The sequence below is a fragment of the Diospyros lotus genome, unplaced genomic scaffold (assembly GCF_014633365.1).
Source record: "Diospyros lotus cultivar Yz01 unplaced genomic scaffold, ASM1463336v1 superscaf1, whole genome shotgun sequence".
Classification (NCBI taxonomy): Eukaryota; Viridiplantae; Streptophyta; class Magnoliopsida; order Ericales; family Ebenaceae; genus Diospyros; species Diospyros lotus.
In genome coordinates, this window is record NW_026267104.1 from 3,712,524 (window position 1) to 3,728,088 (window position 15,565).

Consider the following 15,565-nt stretch of genomic DNA (forward strand, 5'->3'; position numbering starts at 1 on the left):
GTGGCGGTGCATAAAACCCCAAACACAGCCGTCCCCCTCGGTGAACATCTATGGTGGCGGTGCATAATGTGGTGAACAAATATTTGTTATATTTTAAATAACAAGCAAGGAGGAAAGGCAAACGGTCAAGGTGACTGTTTAGTTTGAGAAGAAGGCAATGCACTCTGTTTAGTTCTTCCTTTTAACTAATTGAACATTTTAACTCAGTCATGGGGGTTGTCTTGCAGAAAGTTTTGGACAGTTCAAAACAAAACTGAAGAGACATTTTCTTGAAATGAGTGTTCTTGTGCAGCCCCAGTGAGAAATAAATCACCAATGTGAGATCTTGTTTCACTGCACAAGACAAATTAAGATCGAATTTATAACCCACTAAACTGATACTAACATATTATTTGTTTAATTGCTCAATATTTTTTTATTCATACGGGAGAGAGAAAAAGAAATTTTATTTGTCCTCATGAATATCGTGGTTACCACGTGATCAAGCTAATTTTATTTAAAAATATATATATAATTTTCTTATTTAATTATTTCATCACATTTTATTGATTCTCATTTTTTGTTAATTAAATTTAACACCCCTATGGATTGGCCCTTTATTGACGAGCAATACCAATACCCTATTTTCGGGTTTTTAATTATATTAAATTTTAATAAAATATAACCACAAAGAGCAAATCACTCCCCTGGAAATAGAATTTCTCCTTTTTCTTTTCCTGAGAGTTGACGTGCAATTGCAGACTTTCAGCAAGCGTCTTTCCATCTAAACGTTTATCCAAAATGCAGAGACCCCCGGCGGACTAATCTGGGAACGGGCGGATAATCTAATTTACTGCGTCCTCCTCCTCCACAACCACGCCCCCCCACCCCAGCGAATCTGGATGTCCTTGTTTGGACTTTGGAGCGAGTCCCAGTCCCCAATTTTGACCTTTAATTGCGGGTCCGATCAAGGGCGGATCAGAGTGGATAATCTCTCATTCACTAATTCATTCTTCATCCCCTAGTGATTCTGGATCTCCTGTTTGATTGGGGTTTTGAATAAGACGACATTTTCATTTTTTTTTTCTTTTTCATATTGAAAAAACAGTCTCCACTTTAACTTCTAAAGTATTAGTGGATTATTATTATTTTATAATTTTTAAAATATAATGTCTAATTTAATCATAAATCAAAATACAATAATTTATTTAACAAATCACCCATAATCAATGTTGATGCTCCATTTCAGATAAGTATTAGTGGCTTTAGTATGTAATCTCTCAGAAACATGGTTTTTATTCCTCCTTTAGCTACCTTAATTTATTACAAGAATGGTAAAAGAAAATAGTTTTTTATTTAAAATCTTTTGTGAAAAATTTACTTAATTTTCATTACAAGAATATTAGTAAAAGAAAATAGTTTTTTTATTATGATTTTAAAATCATTTCCTCTTATTGTTTTAATTATTATTATTAAAATATAACAATCCAAACTTATTTCTTTTCAAGAAGCTAAGTAATGAGTCGGCAGAGTCTAGTGAGAATATCAATTGAGATTTGATTAAGAGATGGATGCAATCTTGATATTTGAGAAATTATAAATATATTTATTTAATTTTGCAACTCTATCTAATTTTAACTGTGTCAAATTAGTTTCCTAATGTAAATTACAACAATTGAAACCACAATAACACAATATATCTATGTAGGTCAAAATAAGCCTCCCAATGTGTCAAATCAGTGAAACAAATTTTCTTTTTGGTTTGAACCTGAAGTTTTTTTTTTACGACTAAGTGTCCTGACTTCGTCTGATTAGTTTTGGAGACTAACTTTTTTCTTTGATTTGGTATTTGAGTAAATCGGATGCGGTCGCAAGATTATACATTCTCAAGGGGCATGTGATCTGTCCCATTCTCAAGGGACATGCGATCTGTCCCAATTAAATAGAGTATTTTTATCTCCACCAAGAGTTAATCTCCCACAATTTCAAAAGAAACTTGAGAGTTTTACCACTTGTACCCTAAGTGCAAATTCTTTTTTTTTTTTGCTAGCACAAGCAAGCACTTAAGATCTAGTTTTGATGGACCCTTCATTACATTCTGTATTTCTTTTGTGCATCATCTCCATCTCTAATTTTTACAATTGAGGTTCAATATTTGCTCTCTATTGTCTATTAATCATGAATATGCTAGAAAATATCAATGACAAGTGAATGTTGTATCTAAAATTTTCTCACATTCATGAACAAAAAGTCCCGTGGGATGCGATTGTTACTTGATCAAAACCATTGTTGTCAAACTTGCAAAAATCATTGTTGTCAAACTTACAAATCAACTAATACGAGTTTATGAATCAACTCGCCTATAAATTCGAATTTTTATATAATTGGAGTTGATTCGTGATTCAATATTCTAAACTCAATAAACTTAGTGATAAACACAGTGGTAAACTCAATAAACTTTGAAATTTACATTATATATAAATTAATATTTAAAATCTTGATTATGAATGAATGATGATAAATGATAGATTTAATATTTAAAATTTTTATATTATTTAGTATTTTTGAAATCAATAGATGAAGTTATTTTGAAATAAAAACATACATATATTTTATTTATAAGAAATACTATTATAAATTGTAATAATCATGTTATTAAACAATATTAATTATTTTTTTACAAAATTATGTCATTTTGAATATATATTTACATACATTAAAAGTCTAAAATCTTATGATTTTATGGACTATTATTCGATCTCACTTAAAATTTCAATTTTAACAATCTTGATCATAACTATAAAGGATAAAATATTTTATTTTAAAGTAAGGATACAAAGTGTAGATAATTTGAAAATATTTCAACCTTTCTCCTTTCGGTCGAATGTTTTGCTTTAGCGTTAAAAGATTTAGGTTGCGTTCTTTTTACTGTTTTCAAGTCATTTTTAGTTTTTAATTTTTTAAAATAAAGAAAACGCGTTCCCTTTGCTGTTTTTTTTTAAAATATATTTTTGAAAATAAAAAAAATTATAAAGAAAACTCAGAACAACAAAAAATTATTTTGAGTGTTTTCATCCAAAACAAACTTTAAACTCAAAACATATTTATTTATTTATATTTTATTATTGTAATGAAAAAAAATATTACAAAATTTATTAACTTTAAAATGTATATATTTTTTTAATAGTATATTAACATTAAATATTTATAATATACAGAATAATCAAATTTATTGAATAAAATATCATTAAAAAAATATTTTTAAAATTTCAAAGAGAACGCGTTTTCTAATTTTCTGTTTTGAGAAATAGTTTTTCAAAATGACAAAGAAAACGTGTTTTTAATTTTCTAAAAACAGACTACTAAAACAGAAAACTGAAAGTGAATTCAAAACTCAAAATTAAAAATTAAAAAGCAAAGAGAACGCATCTTTATATTCTTGGTCCAAGGTTTGTTAGTTCAAAAATCATCCATATGACAATTTCCCCCCAAAACTTGTGCTTTGCATCTCAAAATTAAAATTTCAATGTTTTAAGGTCTTGGATTGAAGTTCAACAGTTAAGGTTGCGTTCTCTTTGGTTTTTAATTTTTAGTTTTGAGTTTTGAATTCATTTTCAGTTTTCTATTTTGATAGTCTGTTTTTAGAAAATTGAAAATGCGTTCCTTTTGTAATTTAAAAAAATTATTTTTCAAAACAGAAAATTAGAAAACGCGTTCTTTTTGAAATTTTGAAAATATTTTTTTAATGATATTTTATTCAATAAATTTGATTATTAAGTAAATTATAAATATTTAATATTAATATATTATTAAAAATATATATACATTTTAAAATTAATGAATTTTATAATATTTTTTTCCATTACAATAATAAAATATGAATAAATAAATAAATAAATATATTTTGAGTTTTGAGTTTATTTTGAATGAAAACACTCAAAAACAACTTTTTGTTATTTTGAGTTTTCTTTATAATTTTTTTTTTGTTTTCAAAAATATATTTTTAAAAACAGTAAAAAGAACGCGTTTTCATTATTTTAGAAAATTAAAAACTAAAAATGACTTGAAACAGTAAAGAGAACGTAACCTAAAATTTTCTCTGTTTGTTTGTTTATTTTCCTGACTTTCTCATGATCTTTTCTACCTTTTTTTTTTTCTTTGCCATTGACGAAGTCTCTTGATGCTAAATTTTATTAGTTAGATTATTATTTAACTACAATTAAGAAAATTAGATGGTTTAGCATGCATACGCATCCAATCCAATGCTTATTAATTTGAGAGCCTAATTAGACAAGTCATCACCTTATATATATATGTTGTGACATCAGTGTTGCCTTAGCCCATCCAATTCATCATAATTCAGAAGTTTTTGGTGCTGTTGAAGTTTTTGCTCTATCTGAATGTGAAATCTGGAAAATACAGGCTTTCTCACTAGATTTCAACCTAAGGTCAAGGTCAAACATGAAAATTCATTCACAAAAGAACTATCACATCTGCCCTTATTCAAATTGTGGCAAGAGATTTGCGCATGAGTGGCGGAGAGGATGATCCCTAGCTACTTAAATACGTTACATGGTATAAGTCATTGTGGAAATCTCGCTGATGGCTTTTCTGGTCTTTTTTAATTAGTTGTCGGTTCGGTTGTAATGTGCTTTGTGTCGGTATTACTGGGAAACTCTGTGAAATGAGAATAATTAAACTGATAGTGTGGAATGGATCTTAGGTTTTAGTAATTCAGGAACCAAGAAATTAATTAGTCCAAATCCTCAAACCTAGCTAGCTAGCTATATATGTTTGGAATTAATTAGAATTTTGTGGACTGGAGATTAACAAAAGGAAAGGACAAAAGAGAATGAATAGATGATTGTTAAACCTTTAGCTTTGATTTGATTTGACTATTAATACAACACACGCAACATAAGTAATATGTTGCTTTAGTGGACTTTTGGTGGACTTTTAGTTTGGTGGACTTATAGTGAATAAGATCTAAAAGTCCTCTTTGTTTGGTGGACTTTTAGTTTTCTAGAAATTACAATTGCATTATATATACTAATATATATATATATTTATATATACTTTCTCTGGTTAACATAAGCCTTAAGCATTGTAAATAACATCTCTTTTCGCCGTTAATAGGCATCTTCTCTGTAGTGACAATCACAAGTTGCACAGAATATGTTTTCATTCTCATTGGGGCTGAACTCACAACAGCCGTATAATACTATATATACTTCTAACGTCTATACTAAAATTGCGACTACACTCTTTGTATTGAACAGCTACTTGGAAATTTGAAGGATCTTCTACCATTGCAAAGAGAGAGAGACAGGAAAAAGTTGTTGGATGAATGTAGCTTAATGAAATTTGGGACAAACCTTTCGGGGGAGTCAATATATACGAGAATATATATATATATATATTATAGTTATACTTACGTGTTGAAAACAAATGAATAGCTTATTACGTGTTACTTTATTAAATATATATATATTTTCTAAAAATATAAATTAATTTTTAACATATATTTGATCGTTGTATGATTTTTTTTTTTTGAAATTAAATGTAAAATTAAGGGCATATATAGAGCTGAAAACATGCTTGTCGTCATTACAAATCTCAACCATGCTCAAGAGATATATAGGAGATGCTCAGTAATTGGATAAGCTCTTATTTAATGCATCCACAGCCCTCCCCCCTCCCTTGTTTGTCTACAGTTCAAAACTGAAGAGACATTTTCTTATTCATACAATACAGGAGAGAGACATTTTCTTATTCATAATAATAAAATTTACTAATGGATGAAAGACTCATTTGCATGCAAATAATTAAAATTCTATGTATTTTAATATCATGGTAATGGCTCTAAGATACTAATACTATATATCATATAAGACAACACAATTTCAATCTCAAACATCTTGACCTCAAGATTCCATATACATTAGAACATTGTAAGGTAACATTTGTTGGAGGGTATTGTTGAGCTAATTATTTATATTAATTAAGTTTTGATGATTAACAAAAAGAGAATTTTTAATAAATAAATTATAATATTTTGAGTAATTAACAAAAAGAGTATTTTCTTTGAAAATATTAATTTTAATATCGAATTATTTTTGATTAATTTATAAAATATTTTTTTCATATCATATGTATTATCAAAAATATTATTTTCTATTAAAAATATTTTTTATATAATTTTTAGATTAATTTATAAAATATTTTTCATAGTATATGTATTACCCAAAATATTATTTTTTATTAAAAATATTTTTTAATATTTTTACATTAATTTATAAAATATTTTTATAGCATATGTTTCATAAAAAATATTATTTTCTATAAAAAATATTTTTTAGATTAATTTATTAAATATTTTTTCATAGCATATGTATTATTAAAAATATTTTTTAAATATATTTTAAATTAATTTATAAAATATTTTTATAGCATATGTATCACAAAAAGAATTTAACAACTGGACCTCCAAAACAATATCGTTTTGGTAGCCCTTAAGTTAGAATTAATTTCAATATTTTCTCCTTGTGTGCGCGCATACCCCTTGAATTGAACTCTCGACCTCCGACCAACCCAAACCTTCCCTCACGCTCGCATTCCAATTGATCTACAAGTTTTCTTAGTTATATAAGTGCATATATTAATTTTAAGTTATAATTCTAAGTTATTCCTACCTATAACAATAGATTTTTGACCGTTGAAAAAGTATTCAAAATGCCTATAAATACTCTCAAATCTCATTTTTGAGATATCAAGTGCTTCCACTGCAAATTCAAAGTATCCGAAAGATCTCAAACGCTCTCAAGCTATCATCCAAGTAATCCAAGGCTTACGAAGTATTATTGCACATCAACCGAAGAGCCACAAGGCAAGAGGAGAAAAATATTTTAGAGTCTACTCTGAATTTTTCCAAGGTCACTAATTTATTTATTTATTTAATTATTATTGAATATATATTTTTGTATTTAATTGCTTATCTGTGCTCAAATATAGACAAATTATTTGTAAATATTTAAATTATCATTGAAGATCGTATAAGTTTCCTTGAAGAAACCTTGGTGTAGTGGTTGTCTAAAACTTGTTGTAATCTAGATGTGTATCTAGTTTTCAATGTGAGTTGATGTGGAAACCTTGATGAAATTAATTTAGTGGAACTTCAAAAGTAGTTAGACATTGGGAGAATGGATTAGGTGTGTGTGGAAACACCGAACCATCATAAATTATGTTGTATCTCATTTTATTTATTATTATTATATCTTGTACCTTGCATTAATTATTAATCTCAAACATAATTTATTATATTTATCAAATATATATTCTTAAATAAAATTATTAATTAAGAATATTTATTAAAAATAAAAAAAATTAATTACTCAATTTACCCCCCTCTTGAGTAGTCATACCCTAAGAGACCAACAATTTGTATCAAAGCAGACTTTTAAAATAATTGAACACTTAGTTTTTACTTCAATTTAGAAGAAATTTAAATGGCATCATTTACTAATCAAGTCATAATCAAAGGACCTTCTGATGGATGCGCTGATCCTCAATGGGGTGATTAACACCTTGCTATTGCGAAAATAGAAGGGAAAATCGGATATTTGGGAATAATAGTCTCTTTGTATTGATTTATTTGATGAATACAAATGAGTTCGGCCAACCCTTTTTATAGTGGTTGAACGTGACCCTTTAAAGAGATACAACTATTAAATAAAAAGACATGTGCGCTGGAAATGAAAATCCGCAACCATTGGGGTTGGCGGTTTTGGGCGGTTATGGGCGGATGGACAGCGAATGGGCGCAACTGGTCGGGCAGCAGTTGGGCGCAGCTGGGTGCAGCTAGCTGGGCAGCAGGTGGGGCGCAGCTGGCTGGGCAGCTAGTCGCATGGTGGCCGCGCGCGCGCGCCCTTCGCAGCTGTTCGGAATGCGGCTGGCATCCGTTCGGGCCTCAGTTGCTTGGCCAGCGGTTGCTTCTGTTGGTGCCAGGCTACAGGCACTTGGCTGCGGTGTGGCCCGATGTGGCTTGTTGTGCGGCAGCATGGCCTCAGCGTGCGGTAGTGCGGCCTCGGCTTGCAGCAGCGTGGCCTGCTGTGGGGCGCGGTCTACAGTCTTGGCACCCATGGGCTTGTCATGCGCATCCGATTGCAGCAAGTGTGGGGCTGCTTGCGGCAGATTGCTGTCAATGGCTGGCATGATGGGAACCTCGGCCATAGTGGCTGCAACTTGTGGGTTCAACATTCCCCGCCCCTTGGGAACCATCTTGTCCTCAAGATGCAGGTGGGGAAACTGGTAGGCAAGATATTGGGTTGACTCCCATGTGGCCTCGTCGGGTGTCATATTCTCCCATTGCACCAAGGCCTCAGATATCTTCTTGCGATTCCTCTTGATCACTCGATAGTCTAGGACCCTTAAGGGCTGGACCAGCAATGTGGTGTCCTCATTAAGCTCGGGCAAGTCGTGCACAACATCTGTCAGATGACCCACCTTGGCTTTAAGTTGTGACACGTGAAAGACTGGATGCACACGTGTATCAGCGGGCAAGTCCAATTTGTAGGCCACGGGTCCAATCTTCTTGAGGATTTTATAGGGCCCATAGTAACGGTAGCCCAATTTCATCTTGGCAGCAAGAGTAACACTCTTCTGCCTGCGTGGGCGAAGCTTGACATAAACCAAGTCGCCTTCTTGAAACTGTCGGTCTTGCCTTCCTTGGTCATAGTAGTTCTTCATGCGGGATTGTGCCTTGACCAGGTTGGCCTTCAACTCGTCCAAGAGTTCATCTCGTTCTACCAACACTTGATCCACGCTGTCCATGGGGGACTGGTTGGGCGTATAAGAGACAAGTGCAGGGGGAGTTCGCCCATAAACAGCTTCAAATGGGGTGTGTCCCAATGACTGGTGGTACGATGTGTTGTACCAATACTCTGCCCACGGAATGCGGTCGGCCCAAGTGTGGGGATTGCTTTGTGAAAAGCAACGGAGATACTGCTCCAAGGTCCTGTTGGTGACCTCTGTTTGGCCGTCGGTCTGTGGGTGGTATGAGGAACTAGCAGAAAGCTCAGTCCCTAACATCTTGAACAGCTCCTTCCAAAAGTGGCTTGTGAAGATTCTGTCCCTGTCGGTAATGATAGTGCGTGGCAGGCCATGTAGCCGAACCACTGTCTGCATGAACACTCGAGCCACGGATTGGGCAGTGAATGGGTGAACCAGAGGAATGAAGTGAGCATACTTGCTCAATCGGTCCACCACGACTAAGATAGAGGAAAATCCTTGAGATTTTGGCAGACCCTCTACAAAGTCCATTGTTAAATCCTCCCAAATCTGATCAGGCACGGGCAAGGGTTGCAGCAAACCGCTAGGCCGTGTGGAGTCGCTCTTGGCGCGCTGGCAGGTGTCACACTCTGCAATGTGCCTGGCTATTTGCTGTTTCACGCCTTCCCAATAGAAGAGCCGGCTAAGTCTCTGCCAGGTGCGGTAGCTTCCGGAATGGCCCCCTTCTCTTGAGTTATGGAAATGTCGGATCAGATTGACCCTTAGATCCTATACATCAGGCACATATGCGCGTCCCTTGTACAGTAACATGCCATTTTTCATTTCATAGTCATCAGGGGAAGTACCTTCCTCGATGGCTTGCATCAGTTCCTGGCTGCGCTGGTCGGTTGTGAGGGCGTCTCTTATTTGCTGCCAAATGGCCCATGTAGGCCCTGTGATGGGTAGCAATTGTGGCCCATCTTCTCGCCGGGACAAGGCATCAGCCACCTTGTTTTGGGCACCTGGGCGGTACACGATCTCATAGTCAAAGCCCATAAGCTTTGCCACCCATTTCTGTTGGTCGGGTGTGAGAACACGTTGCTCCAGCAAATATCGCAATGGCTGCTGGTCAGTAACAATCTTAAAACGTTGCCCCAAGAGATATGGACGCCATACTCTGACCGCTTCGATGATGGCTAGCATTTCTTTGGCATATGCAGACCATGTGGCTTTAGTTGGTCCAAGGGCCTTGCTGAGATAGGCTAGTGGTTGGTCTCTTTGCACCAGGACCGCACCAATGCCAACGTTGCTGGCGTCTGTGTGCACTTCAAACTGTTGGGCGAAATCTGGCATAGCCAAGACAGGGGTGCATGTCATGGCTTGCTTGAGTGCCGTGAAGGCTTGATCTGCTTCATCTGTCCACTGAAAATTGCCCTTCTTGAGCAGTTGCGTAAGGGGCTTGGCAATGATTCCATAATGTCGCACAAATTTGCGGTAGTAGCCAGTGAGTCCCAAGAAGCCTCGGAGTTGAGTAATGTTGGTAGGCTGCGGCCAAGACTGCATGGCAGCAATCTTGCAGGTGTCCACCTTAACTCATTCTGGACAGATCCAATGCCCCAAGTACTCTACCTCGGTCTGGTCGAATGCACACTTGGACAACTTTATGCAAAAGTGGGCTTGGGCCAAGATGGTGAGTGCTTGACGCAAATGCTGGAGATGCTGTGCCCGTGTCTTGGAGTAAATTAAGATATCATCAAAGAAAACCAAGACGAACTTACGGAGCACTGGCTGGAAAATTTGATTCATTGCCGCTTGAAAAGTCGATGGCGCGTTGCACAGTCCGAACGACATGACAAGGTACTCATAGTGGCCATGATGGGTGCGGAAGGCCGTCTTGTGGATGTCAGGCGGGTGCATGCGGATCTGATGGTATCCTGCCCGCAGGTCCAACTTCGAAAAGACTGTTGCGCCTCCCAACTCATCCAACATGTCATCAATGGATGGAATGGGGAATCGATCCTTCACAGTGGCTTTGTTTAAGGCGCGGTAGTCTGTGCAAAAGCGCCATGACCCGTCCTTCTTCTTGACAAGTAGAACTGGCGAAGAGAAGGGACTGGTGCTGGGTCGTATGAGATTCTGCTTGAGCATCTCCTTCACCTGCCTCTCTATCTCGTCTTTTTGATGGTGGGCGTACCTGTATGGGGGTACGTTCACGGGCTGCTGTTCGTCTATGAGGGTGATGCGATGATCGCACGCCCTGCTTGGTGGTAGGGTAGTGGGTTCTTGCAAAACTGAGGGAAAGTCTGCAAGCACCTCTTGAATGTCGGTTGCTATTTCTTCCCTCTGTGGGTCGGTTGCTGTGGGAAAATCTTCTTGGCTGCGGGGCTGGGTGGCTACTTGAATGGCATAGCATTCACCTCCCGCTCGGATCAACTTTTGTATCTCGTTTCTTTTGACTGCATGGCTGTCACCAGGCTGCATGGACAAGCATACCTGTCGGTCTCCATGTGTGAATTCCATGGTCAGTCGCTTGTAGTCGAAAACCACTTTGCCCAACTGGGATAGCCACTGCACGCCTAGTACGATGTCGACCCCTGCCAATGGTATGGCATACAGGTCCACCGTCACTGCAATGTGCTGGATCTTCAGATTCACGCCTTTGCATTGCTGGGTGCATGTCAACTTTTCTCCGCTAGCTACACGCACATGGAAAGAGTCAATGTGGGTGATAGGGATCTGCAGCCTTTGGGCGATCCTTGTACTGATGAAGTTGTGTGTTGACCCGTTATCAATGAGTAGGCTGACTTCACGGTTGCGCAACATGGCTGTGATGCGCATGGTTTGTGGCCCGGATGAACCAGCCAAAGCATGCAGGGATACTTCGAGCTGTTCGTCACTGGCTGCTTCAATGGCTTCTGCGGGCCAGTCAAGAGGCATGTCGGGCTCTGCCTCTTCCTCATCCCAGTCTTGAGGGTGGTCGCACTCGATCAGAAAGGCTTGGGCCTTCTTGCACTTGTGGCCCGGAGTAAACTTCTCGTTGCAGTTAAAACATAAGCCTTGCTCACGTCGCTTCTGCATTTCGTCCCATGAAAGGCGCCGCACGCCTGGGGGAATAGACTTACTGGGCATGGCTTGTGGCGGGGGTGGTACCTTTGGCTTGTACCCGCTACTGCTTGTGGCCACGGTAGGGCCTTTGTAGGCATATGACTTGCGCATGGATTGCACCTGTTCATCCTTCAGTCTTGCAATCTCTATGGCATGACGCAAGTGGGTGGGCCTATGCAACTTCACTTCTGTTGCTAATTCTGGCTTAAGGCCTCCAACAAATGCCCCAATCAAGGCCTTTTCAGGCCAGTCCCTCACCTGTGTGGCAACTCTTTCGAATTCTTTCTGGTAGTCACGGAGGGATCCCGTTTGTTGCATTTTTGACAATGCTTCATCGTAGTCCATGTATCCGGTAGGGCCAAATCTGGTGCGAACTTCTTGTTCAAAGTCCTTCCACCGGATTGTTTTGCCCTGACTCTCATAAGTGCGAGAGAGCCACTGCCACCAATAATTTGCTTCTCCTTCTAGGAAATAGGCAGCATATTCTGCCTTTTCCTGACTGGTCATATCTTGCGTCTTGAAGAATTGATTGGCACGGCTTAGCCAAGAGATGGGGTCTTCGCCACTGAATGTGGGAAATTGCAAGCGTGGCTTAAGAATAGATCGATAATGGCCAAAAGGGTTTCCTTCATCCTCCCTTTCGTCTTCTTTTTCCTCTTCCTCAGATTCATTCTCAGATCTTGAGGCGTTCCTCTGATTAACAGATCCATGTCGTTGCCTTTGGGAAGATCTGCTATTACTTCGCCTTGATGATTGACGCTGCTCTTGTTGTTGTTCCACCAAAAGCGTGAGTCTTTGCAGATTCTGCTCCATTCTTGAAAACCTATCCTCCATGGTGTTAGACATGTTTTCAAGATTCTCAAGTCGTTCACGGTTGGTTGGTACTCTAGCCATCTTTGTTGGTTGGAAAAAAAATAGATTGTTGGAACTTCGCTGGCTTGACTCTCAACGAGAGCACCAATGATGGATGCGCTGATCCTCAATGGGGTGATTAACACCTTGCTATTGCGAAAATAGAAGGGAAAATCGGATATTTGGGAATAATAGTCTCTTTGTATTGATTTATTTGATGAATACAAATGAGTCCGGCCAACCCTTTTTATAGTGGTTGAACGTGACCCTTTAAAGAGATACAACTATTAAATAAAAAGACATGTGCGCTGGAAATGAAAATCCGCAACCATTGGGGTTGGCGGTTTTGGGCGGTTATGGGCGGATGGACAGCGAATGGGCGCAACTGGTCGGGCAGTAGTTGGGCGCAGCTGGGTGCAGCTAGCTGGGCAGCAGGTGGGGCGCAGCTGGCTGGGCAGCTAGTCGCATGGTGGCCGCGCGCGCGCGCCCTTCGCAGCTGTTCGGAATGCGGCTGGCATCCGTTCGGGCCTCAGTTGCGTCTGCTGGTGCGCGGGTGGCAGTTGCTTGGCCAGCGGTTGCGTCTGTTGGTGCCAGGCTACAGGCGCTTGGCTGCGGTGTGGCCCGATGTGGCTTGTTGTGCGGCAGCATGGCCTCAGCGTGCGGTAGTGCGGCCTCGGCTTGCAGCAGCGTGGCCTGCTGTGGGGCGCGGTCTACAGTCTTGGCACCCATGGGCTTGTCATGCGCATCCGATTGCAGCAAGTGTGGGGCTGCTTGCGGCAGATTGCTGTCAATGGCTGGCATGATGGGAACCTCGGCCATAGTGGCTGCAACTTGTGGGTTCAACACCTTCACCTTCTAGACCATTATTTTTTAATGGCACAAATTTTGCTTATTGGAAGATGAGGATAAAGTCATATTTATTTTCAATAGATTATTATTTGTGAAAAATTGTTAGAGATGATTTTGTTACATTTAAACCCGAAGAAAAAGATTGGAATGAAAAAAATATTAAAAAATAATAAATGGATCATAGAGCTAAATACATAATTTTTTGTTCAATTCTTTCTAATAAATATGAGAAATTATTTACTTGTTCTATATCACATGAAATTTGGAGAAAATTAGTAGTAGTATATGAAGGTATCAATCAAGTAAATGATACAAAGATTAATTTACTAATGTCACAATATGAAGAATTTAAACTATTTCAAAATGAAAATATTAGTGATATGAATAGTAGATTTCAAAATATTATAAACAATCTTAAAATGTTAGAAAAAATAATCTTGAAAGAAGATTAAATCCAGAAAATACTTAGATAACTAACATTAGATTGACAGCCTTTAATGACTGCAATTTCTCAACTTAAGAATTTAAAAGAATTAAAAATGGAAGAATTAATATGAACTCTTCTAATTCATGAATTAATATTAAACAAGACTAATGAAAATGCTAAATGTAATAAAACTTTATTCTTAAAAGCAAATGAAGAATCTGAGTCTAGTAAAAAAGAAGATGATGATGAAAAAACCCTTCTATCAAAAGTATTTGATAGAATAATGAAAAAGAGAGAAAATGAGTATATGAGAATATCTCCTACTTGCTTTAAATGTAAGAAGAGTGGGCACATGCAATTTGATTGGCCAAAGGATAAGAAACAGAAGAAAGTAGAAAAAAAAGATTTAAAAAATAAAAGAAATATATTTTTTCGGCATGGGATGCGGATGATTTATCTCAATTCAAAGATGAACAAGCACAGATGTGTTTCATGGCTATAAAAAAAGAAGAAGAAGAAAAATATATGGAGTTAGAAGAATTATAAAAAGCATACGAATAACTATATATAAAATATCAATCTATTTAGAAAAAAGTAAAACGATCAAGAAGAAAACTAAAAATTAAAGAGTGAAATAAAGAAATTAGAAGAAAAATCTCAAGAACTCAAGAAAAAAAATGAAAATAAATTAAAAGATCAATTATTTGAACTTTAAGAAAAAAATAAAATATTAAAAACTCAAAATGATAAATTATTAGTAGAAAAGAATGACATAGAGAAAAGTTTAGCCACATTGATCGTAAAGAAAAATTCAAAACTCAAACCAAAGTACAAAACACCTAAGAAAGAATGAAAACAAGATAGATGGAGACCCCAACTTAAGAAAATGAATATAGTGCAAATGTGGATACTCTAAAGAGGTAATACAAACAATGAATGATTTACATAACAATTTTAAATGTTGCTCCTCATCCACATACATCAAGATTAATTAAATCATTTTATCAAAATGAAGTAAAATTTAAGGAACATGTCTGTAGATGGGTGTCCAAACCTAAAACGTAATCTTATCAAATATGTAGATGTGCGTGGAAACCATAATGGACAACAAATGGTATATAGATAGTGAATGCTCACAGCACGTGATTAGTGAGAGAGATCTATAGATCTCACTCCTAAATAATGAAAGTCTATCATCTTCTAGAAATAATGCCTAATACTAAGAGTGAGGTTTTTTTTTTTGTGACATAAAAGATATATTAGGTCATGCAAATCCAAACCTAATTAAGAAAATTTTAATCTAGTTGTTAGGTCTAAGATGAAAATCAGTGAAGAAATTTTCTATGATGCTAGAGCCTAAATCTAAGATCTAAGAATGTAATATTAATTAGTAAACATCTACAACTATTATACTTGAATTTATTTGGACCCACACAAACTTGAAGTTTTGGTAAAAAATATTATGTATATGTTGTAATAGATAATTCCTCTAGGATTACTTGGATTATGCTTTTGTCTTCGAATGATGAAAATTTTCAAAGTTTTGGAAAGAAAACTAAGAGAATTCAAAGAGAGTAAGATGATAAA

The 15,565-nt window shown here is 36.6% G+C and overlaps 1 pseudogene; it reads left to right on the forward strand.

Moving 5' to 3' along the window:
- Positions 1-15,565, forward strand: part of LOC127793136 (zinc finger transcription factor YY1-like) — a 77,552-nt pseudogene that overhangs the window by 28,792 nt on the left and 33,195 nt on the right.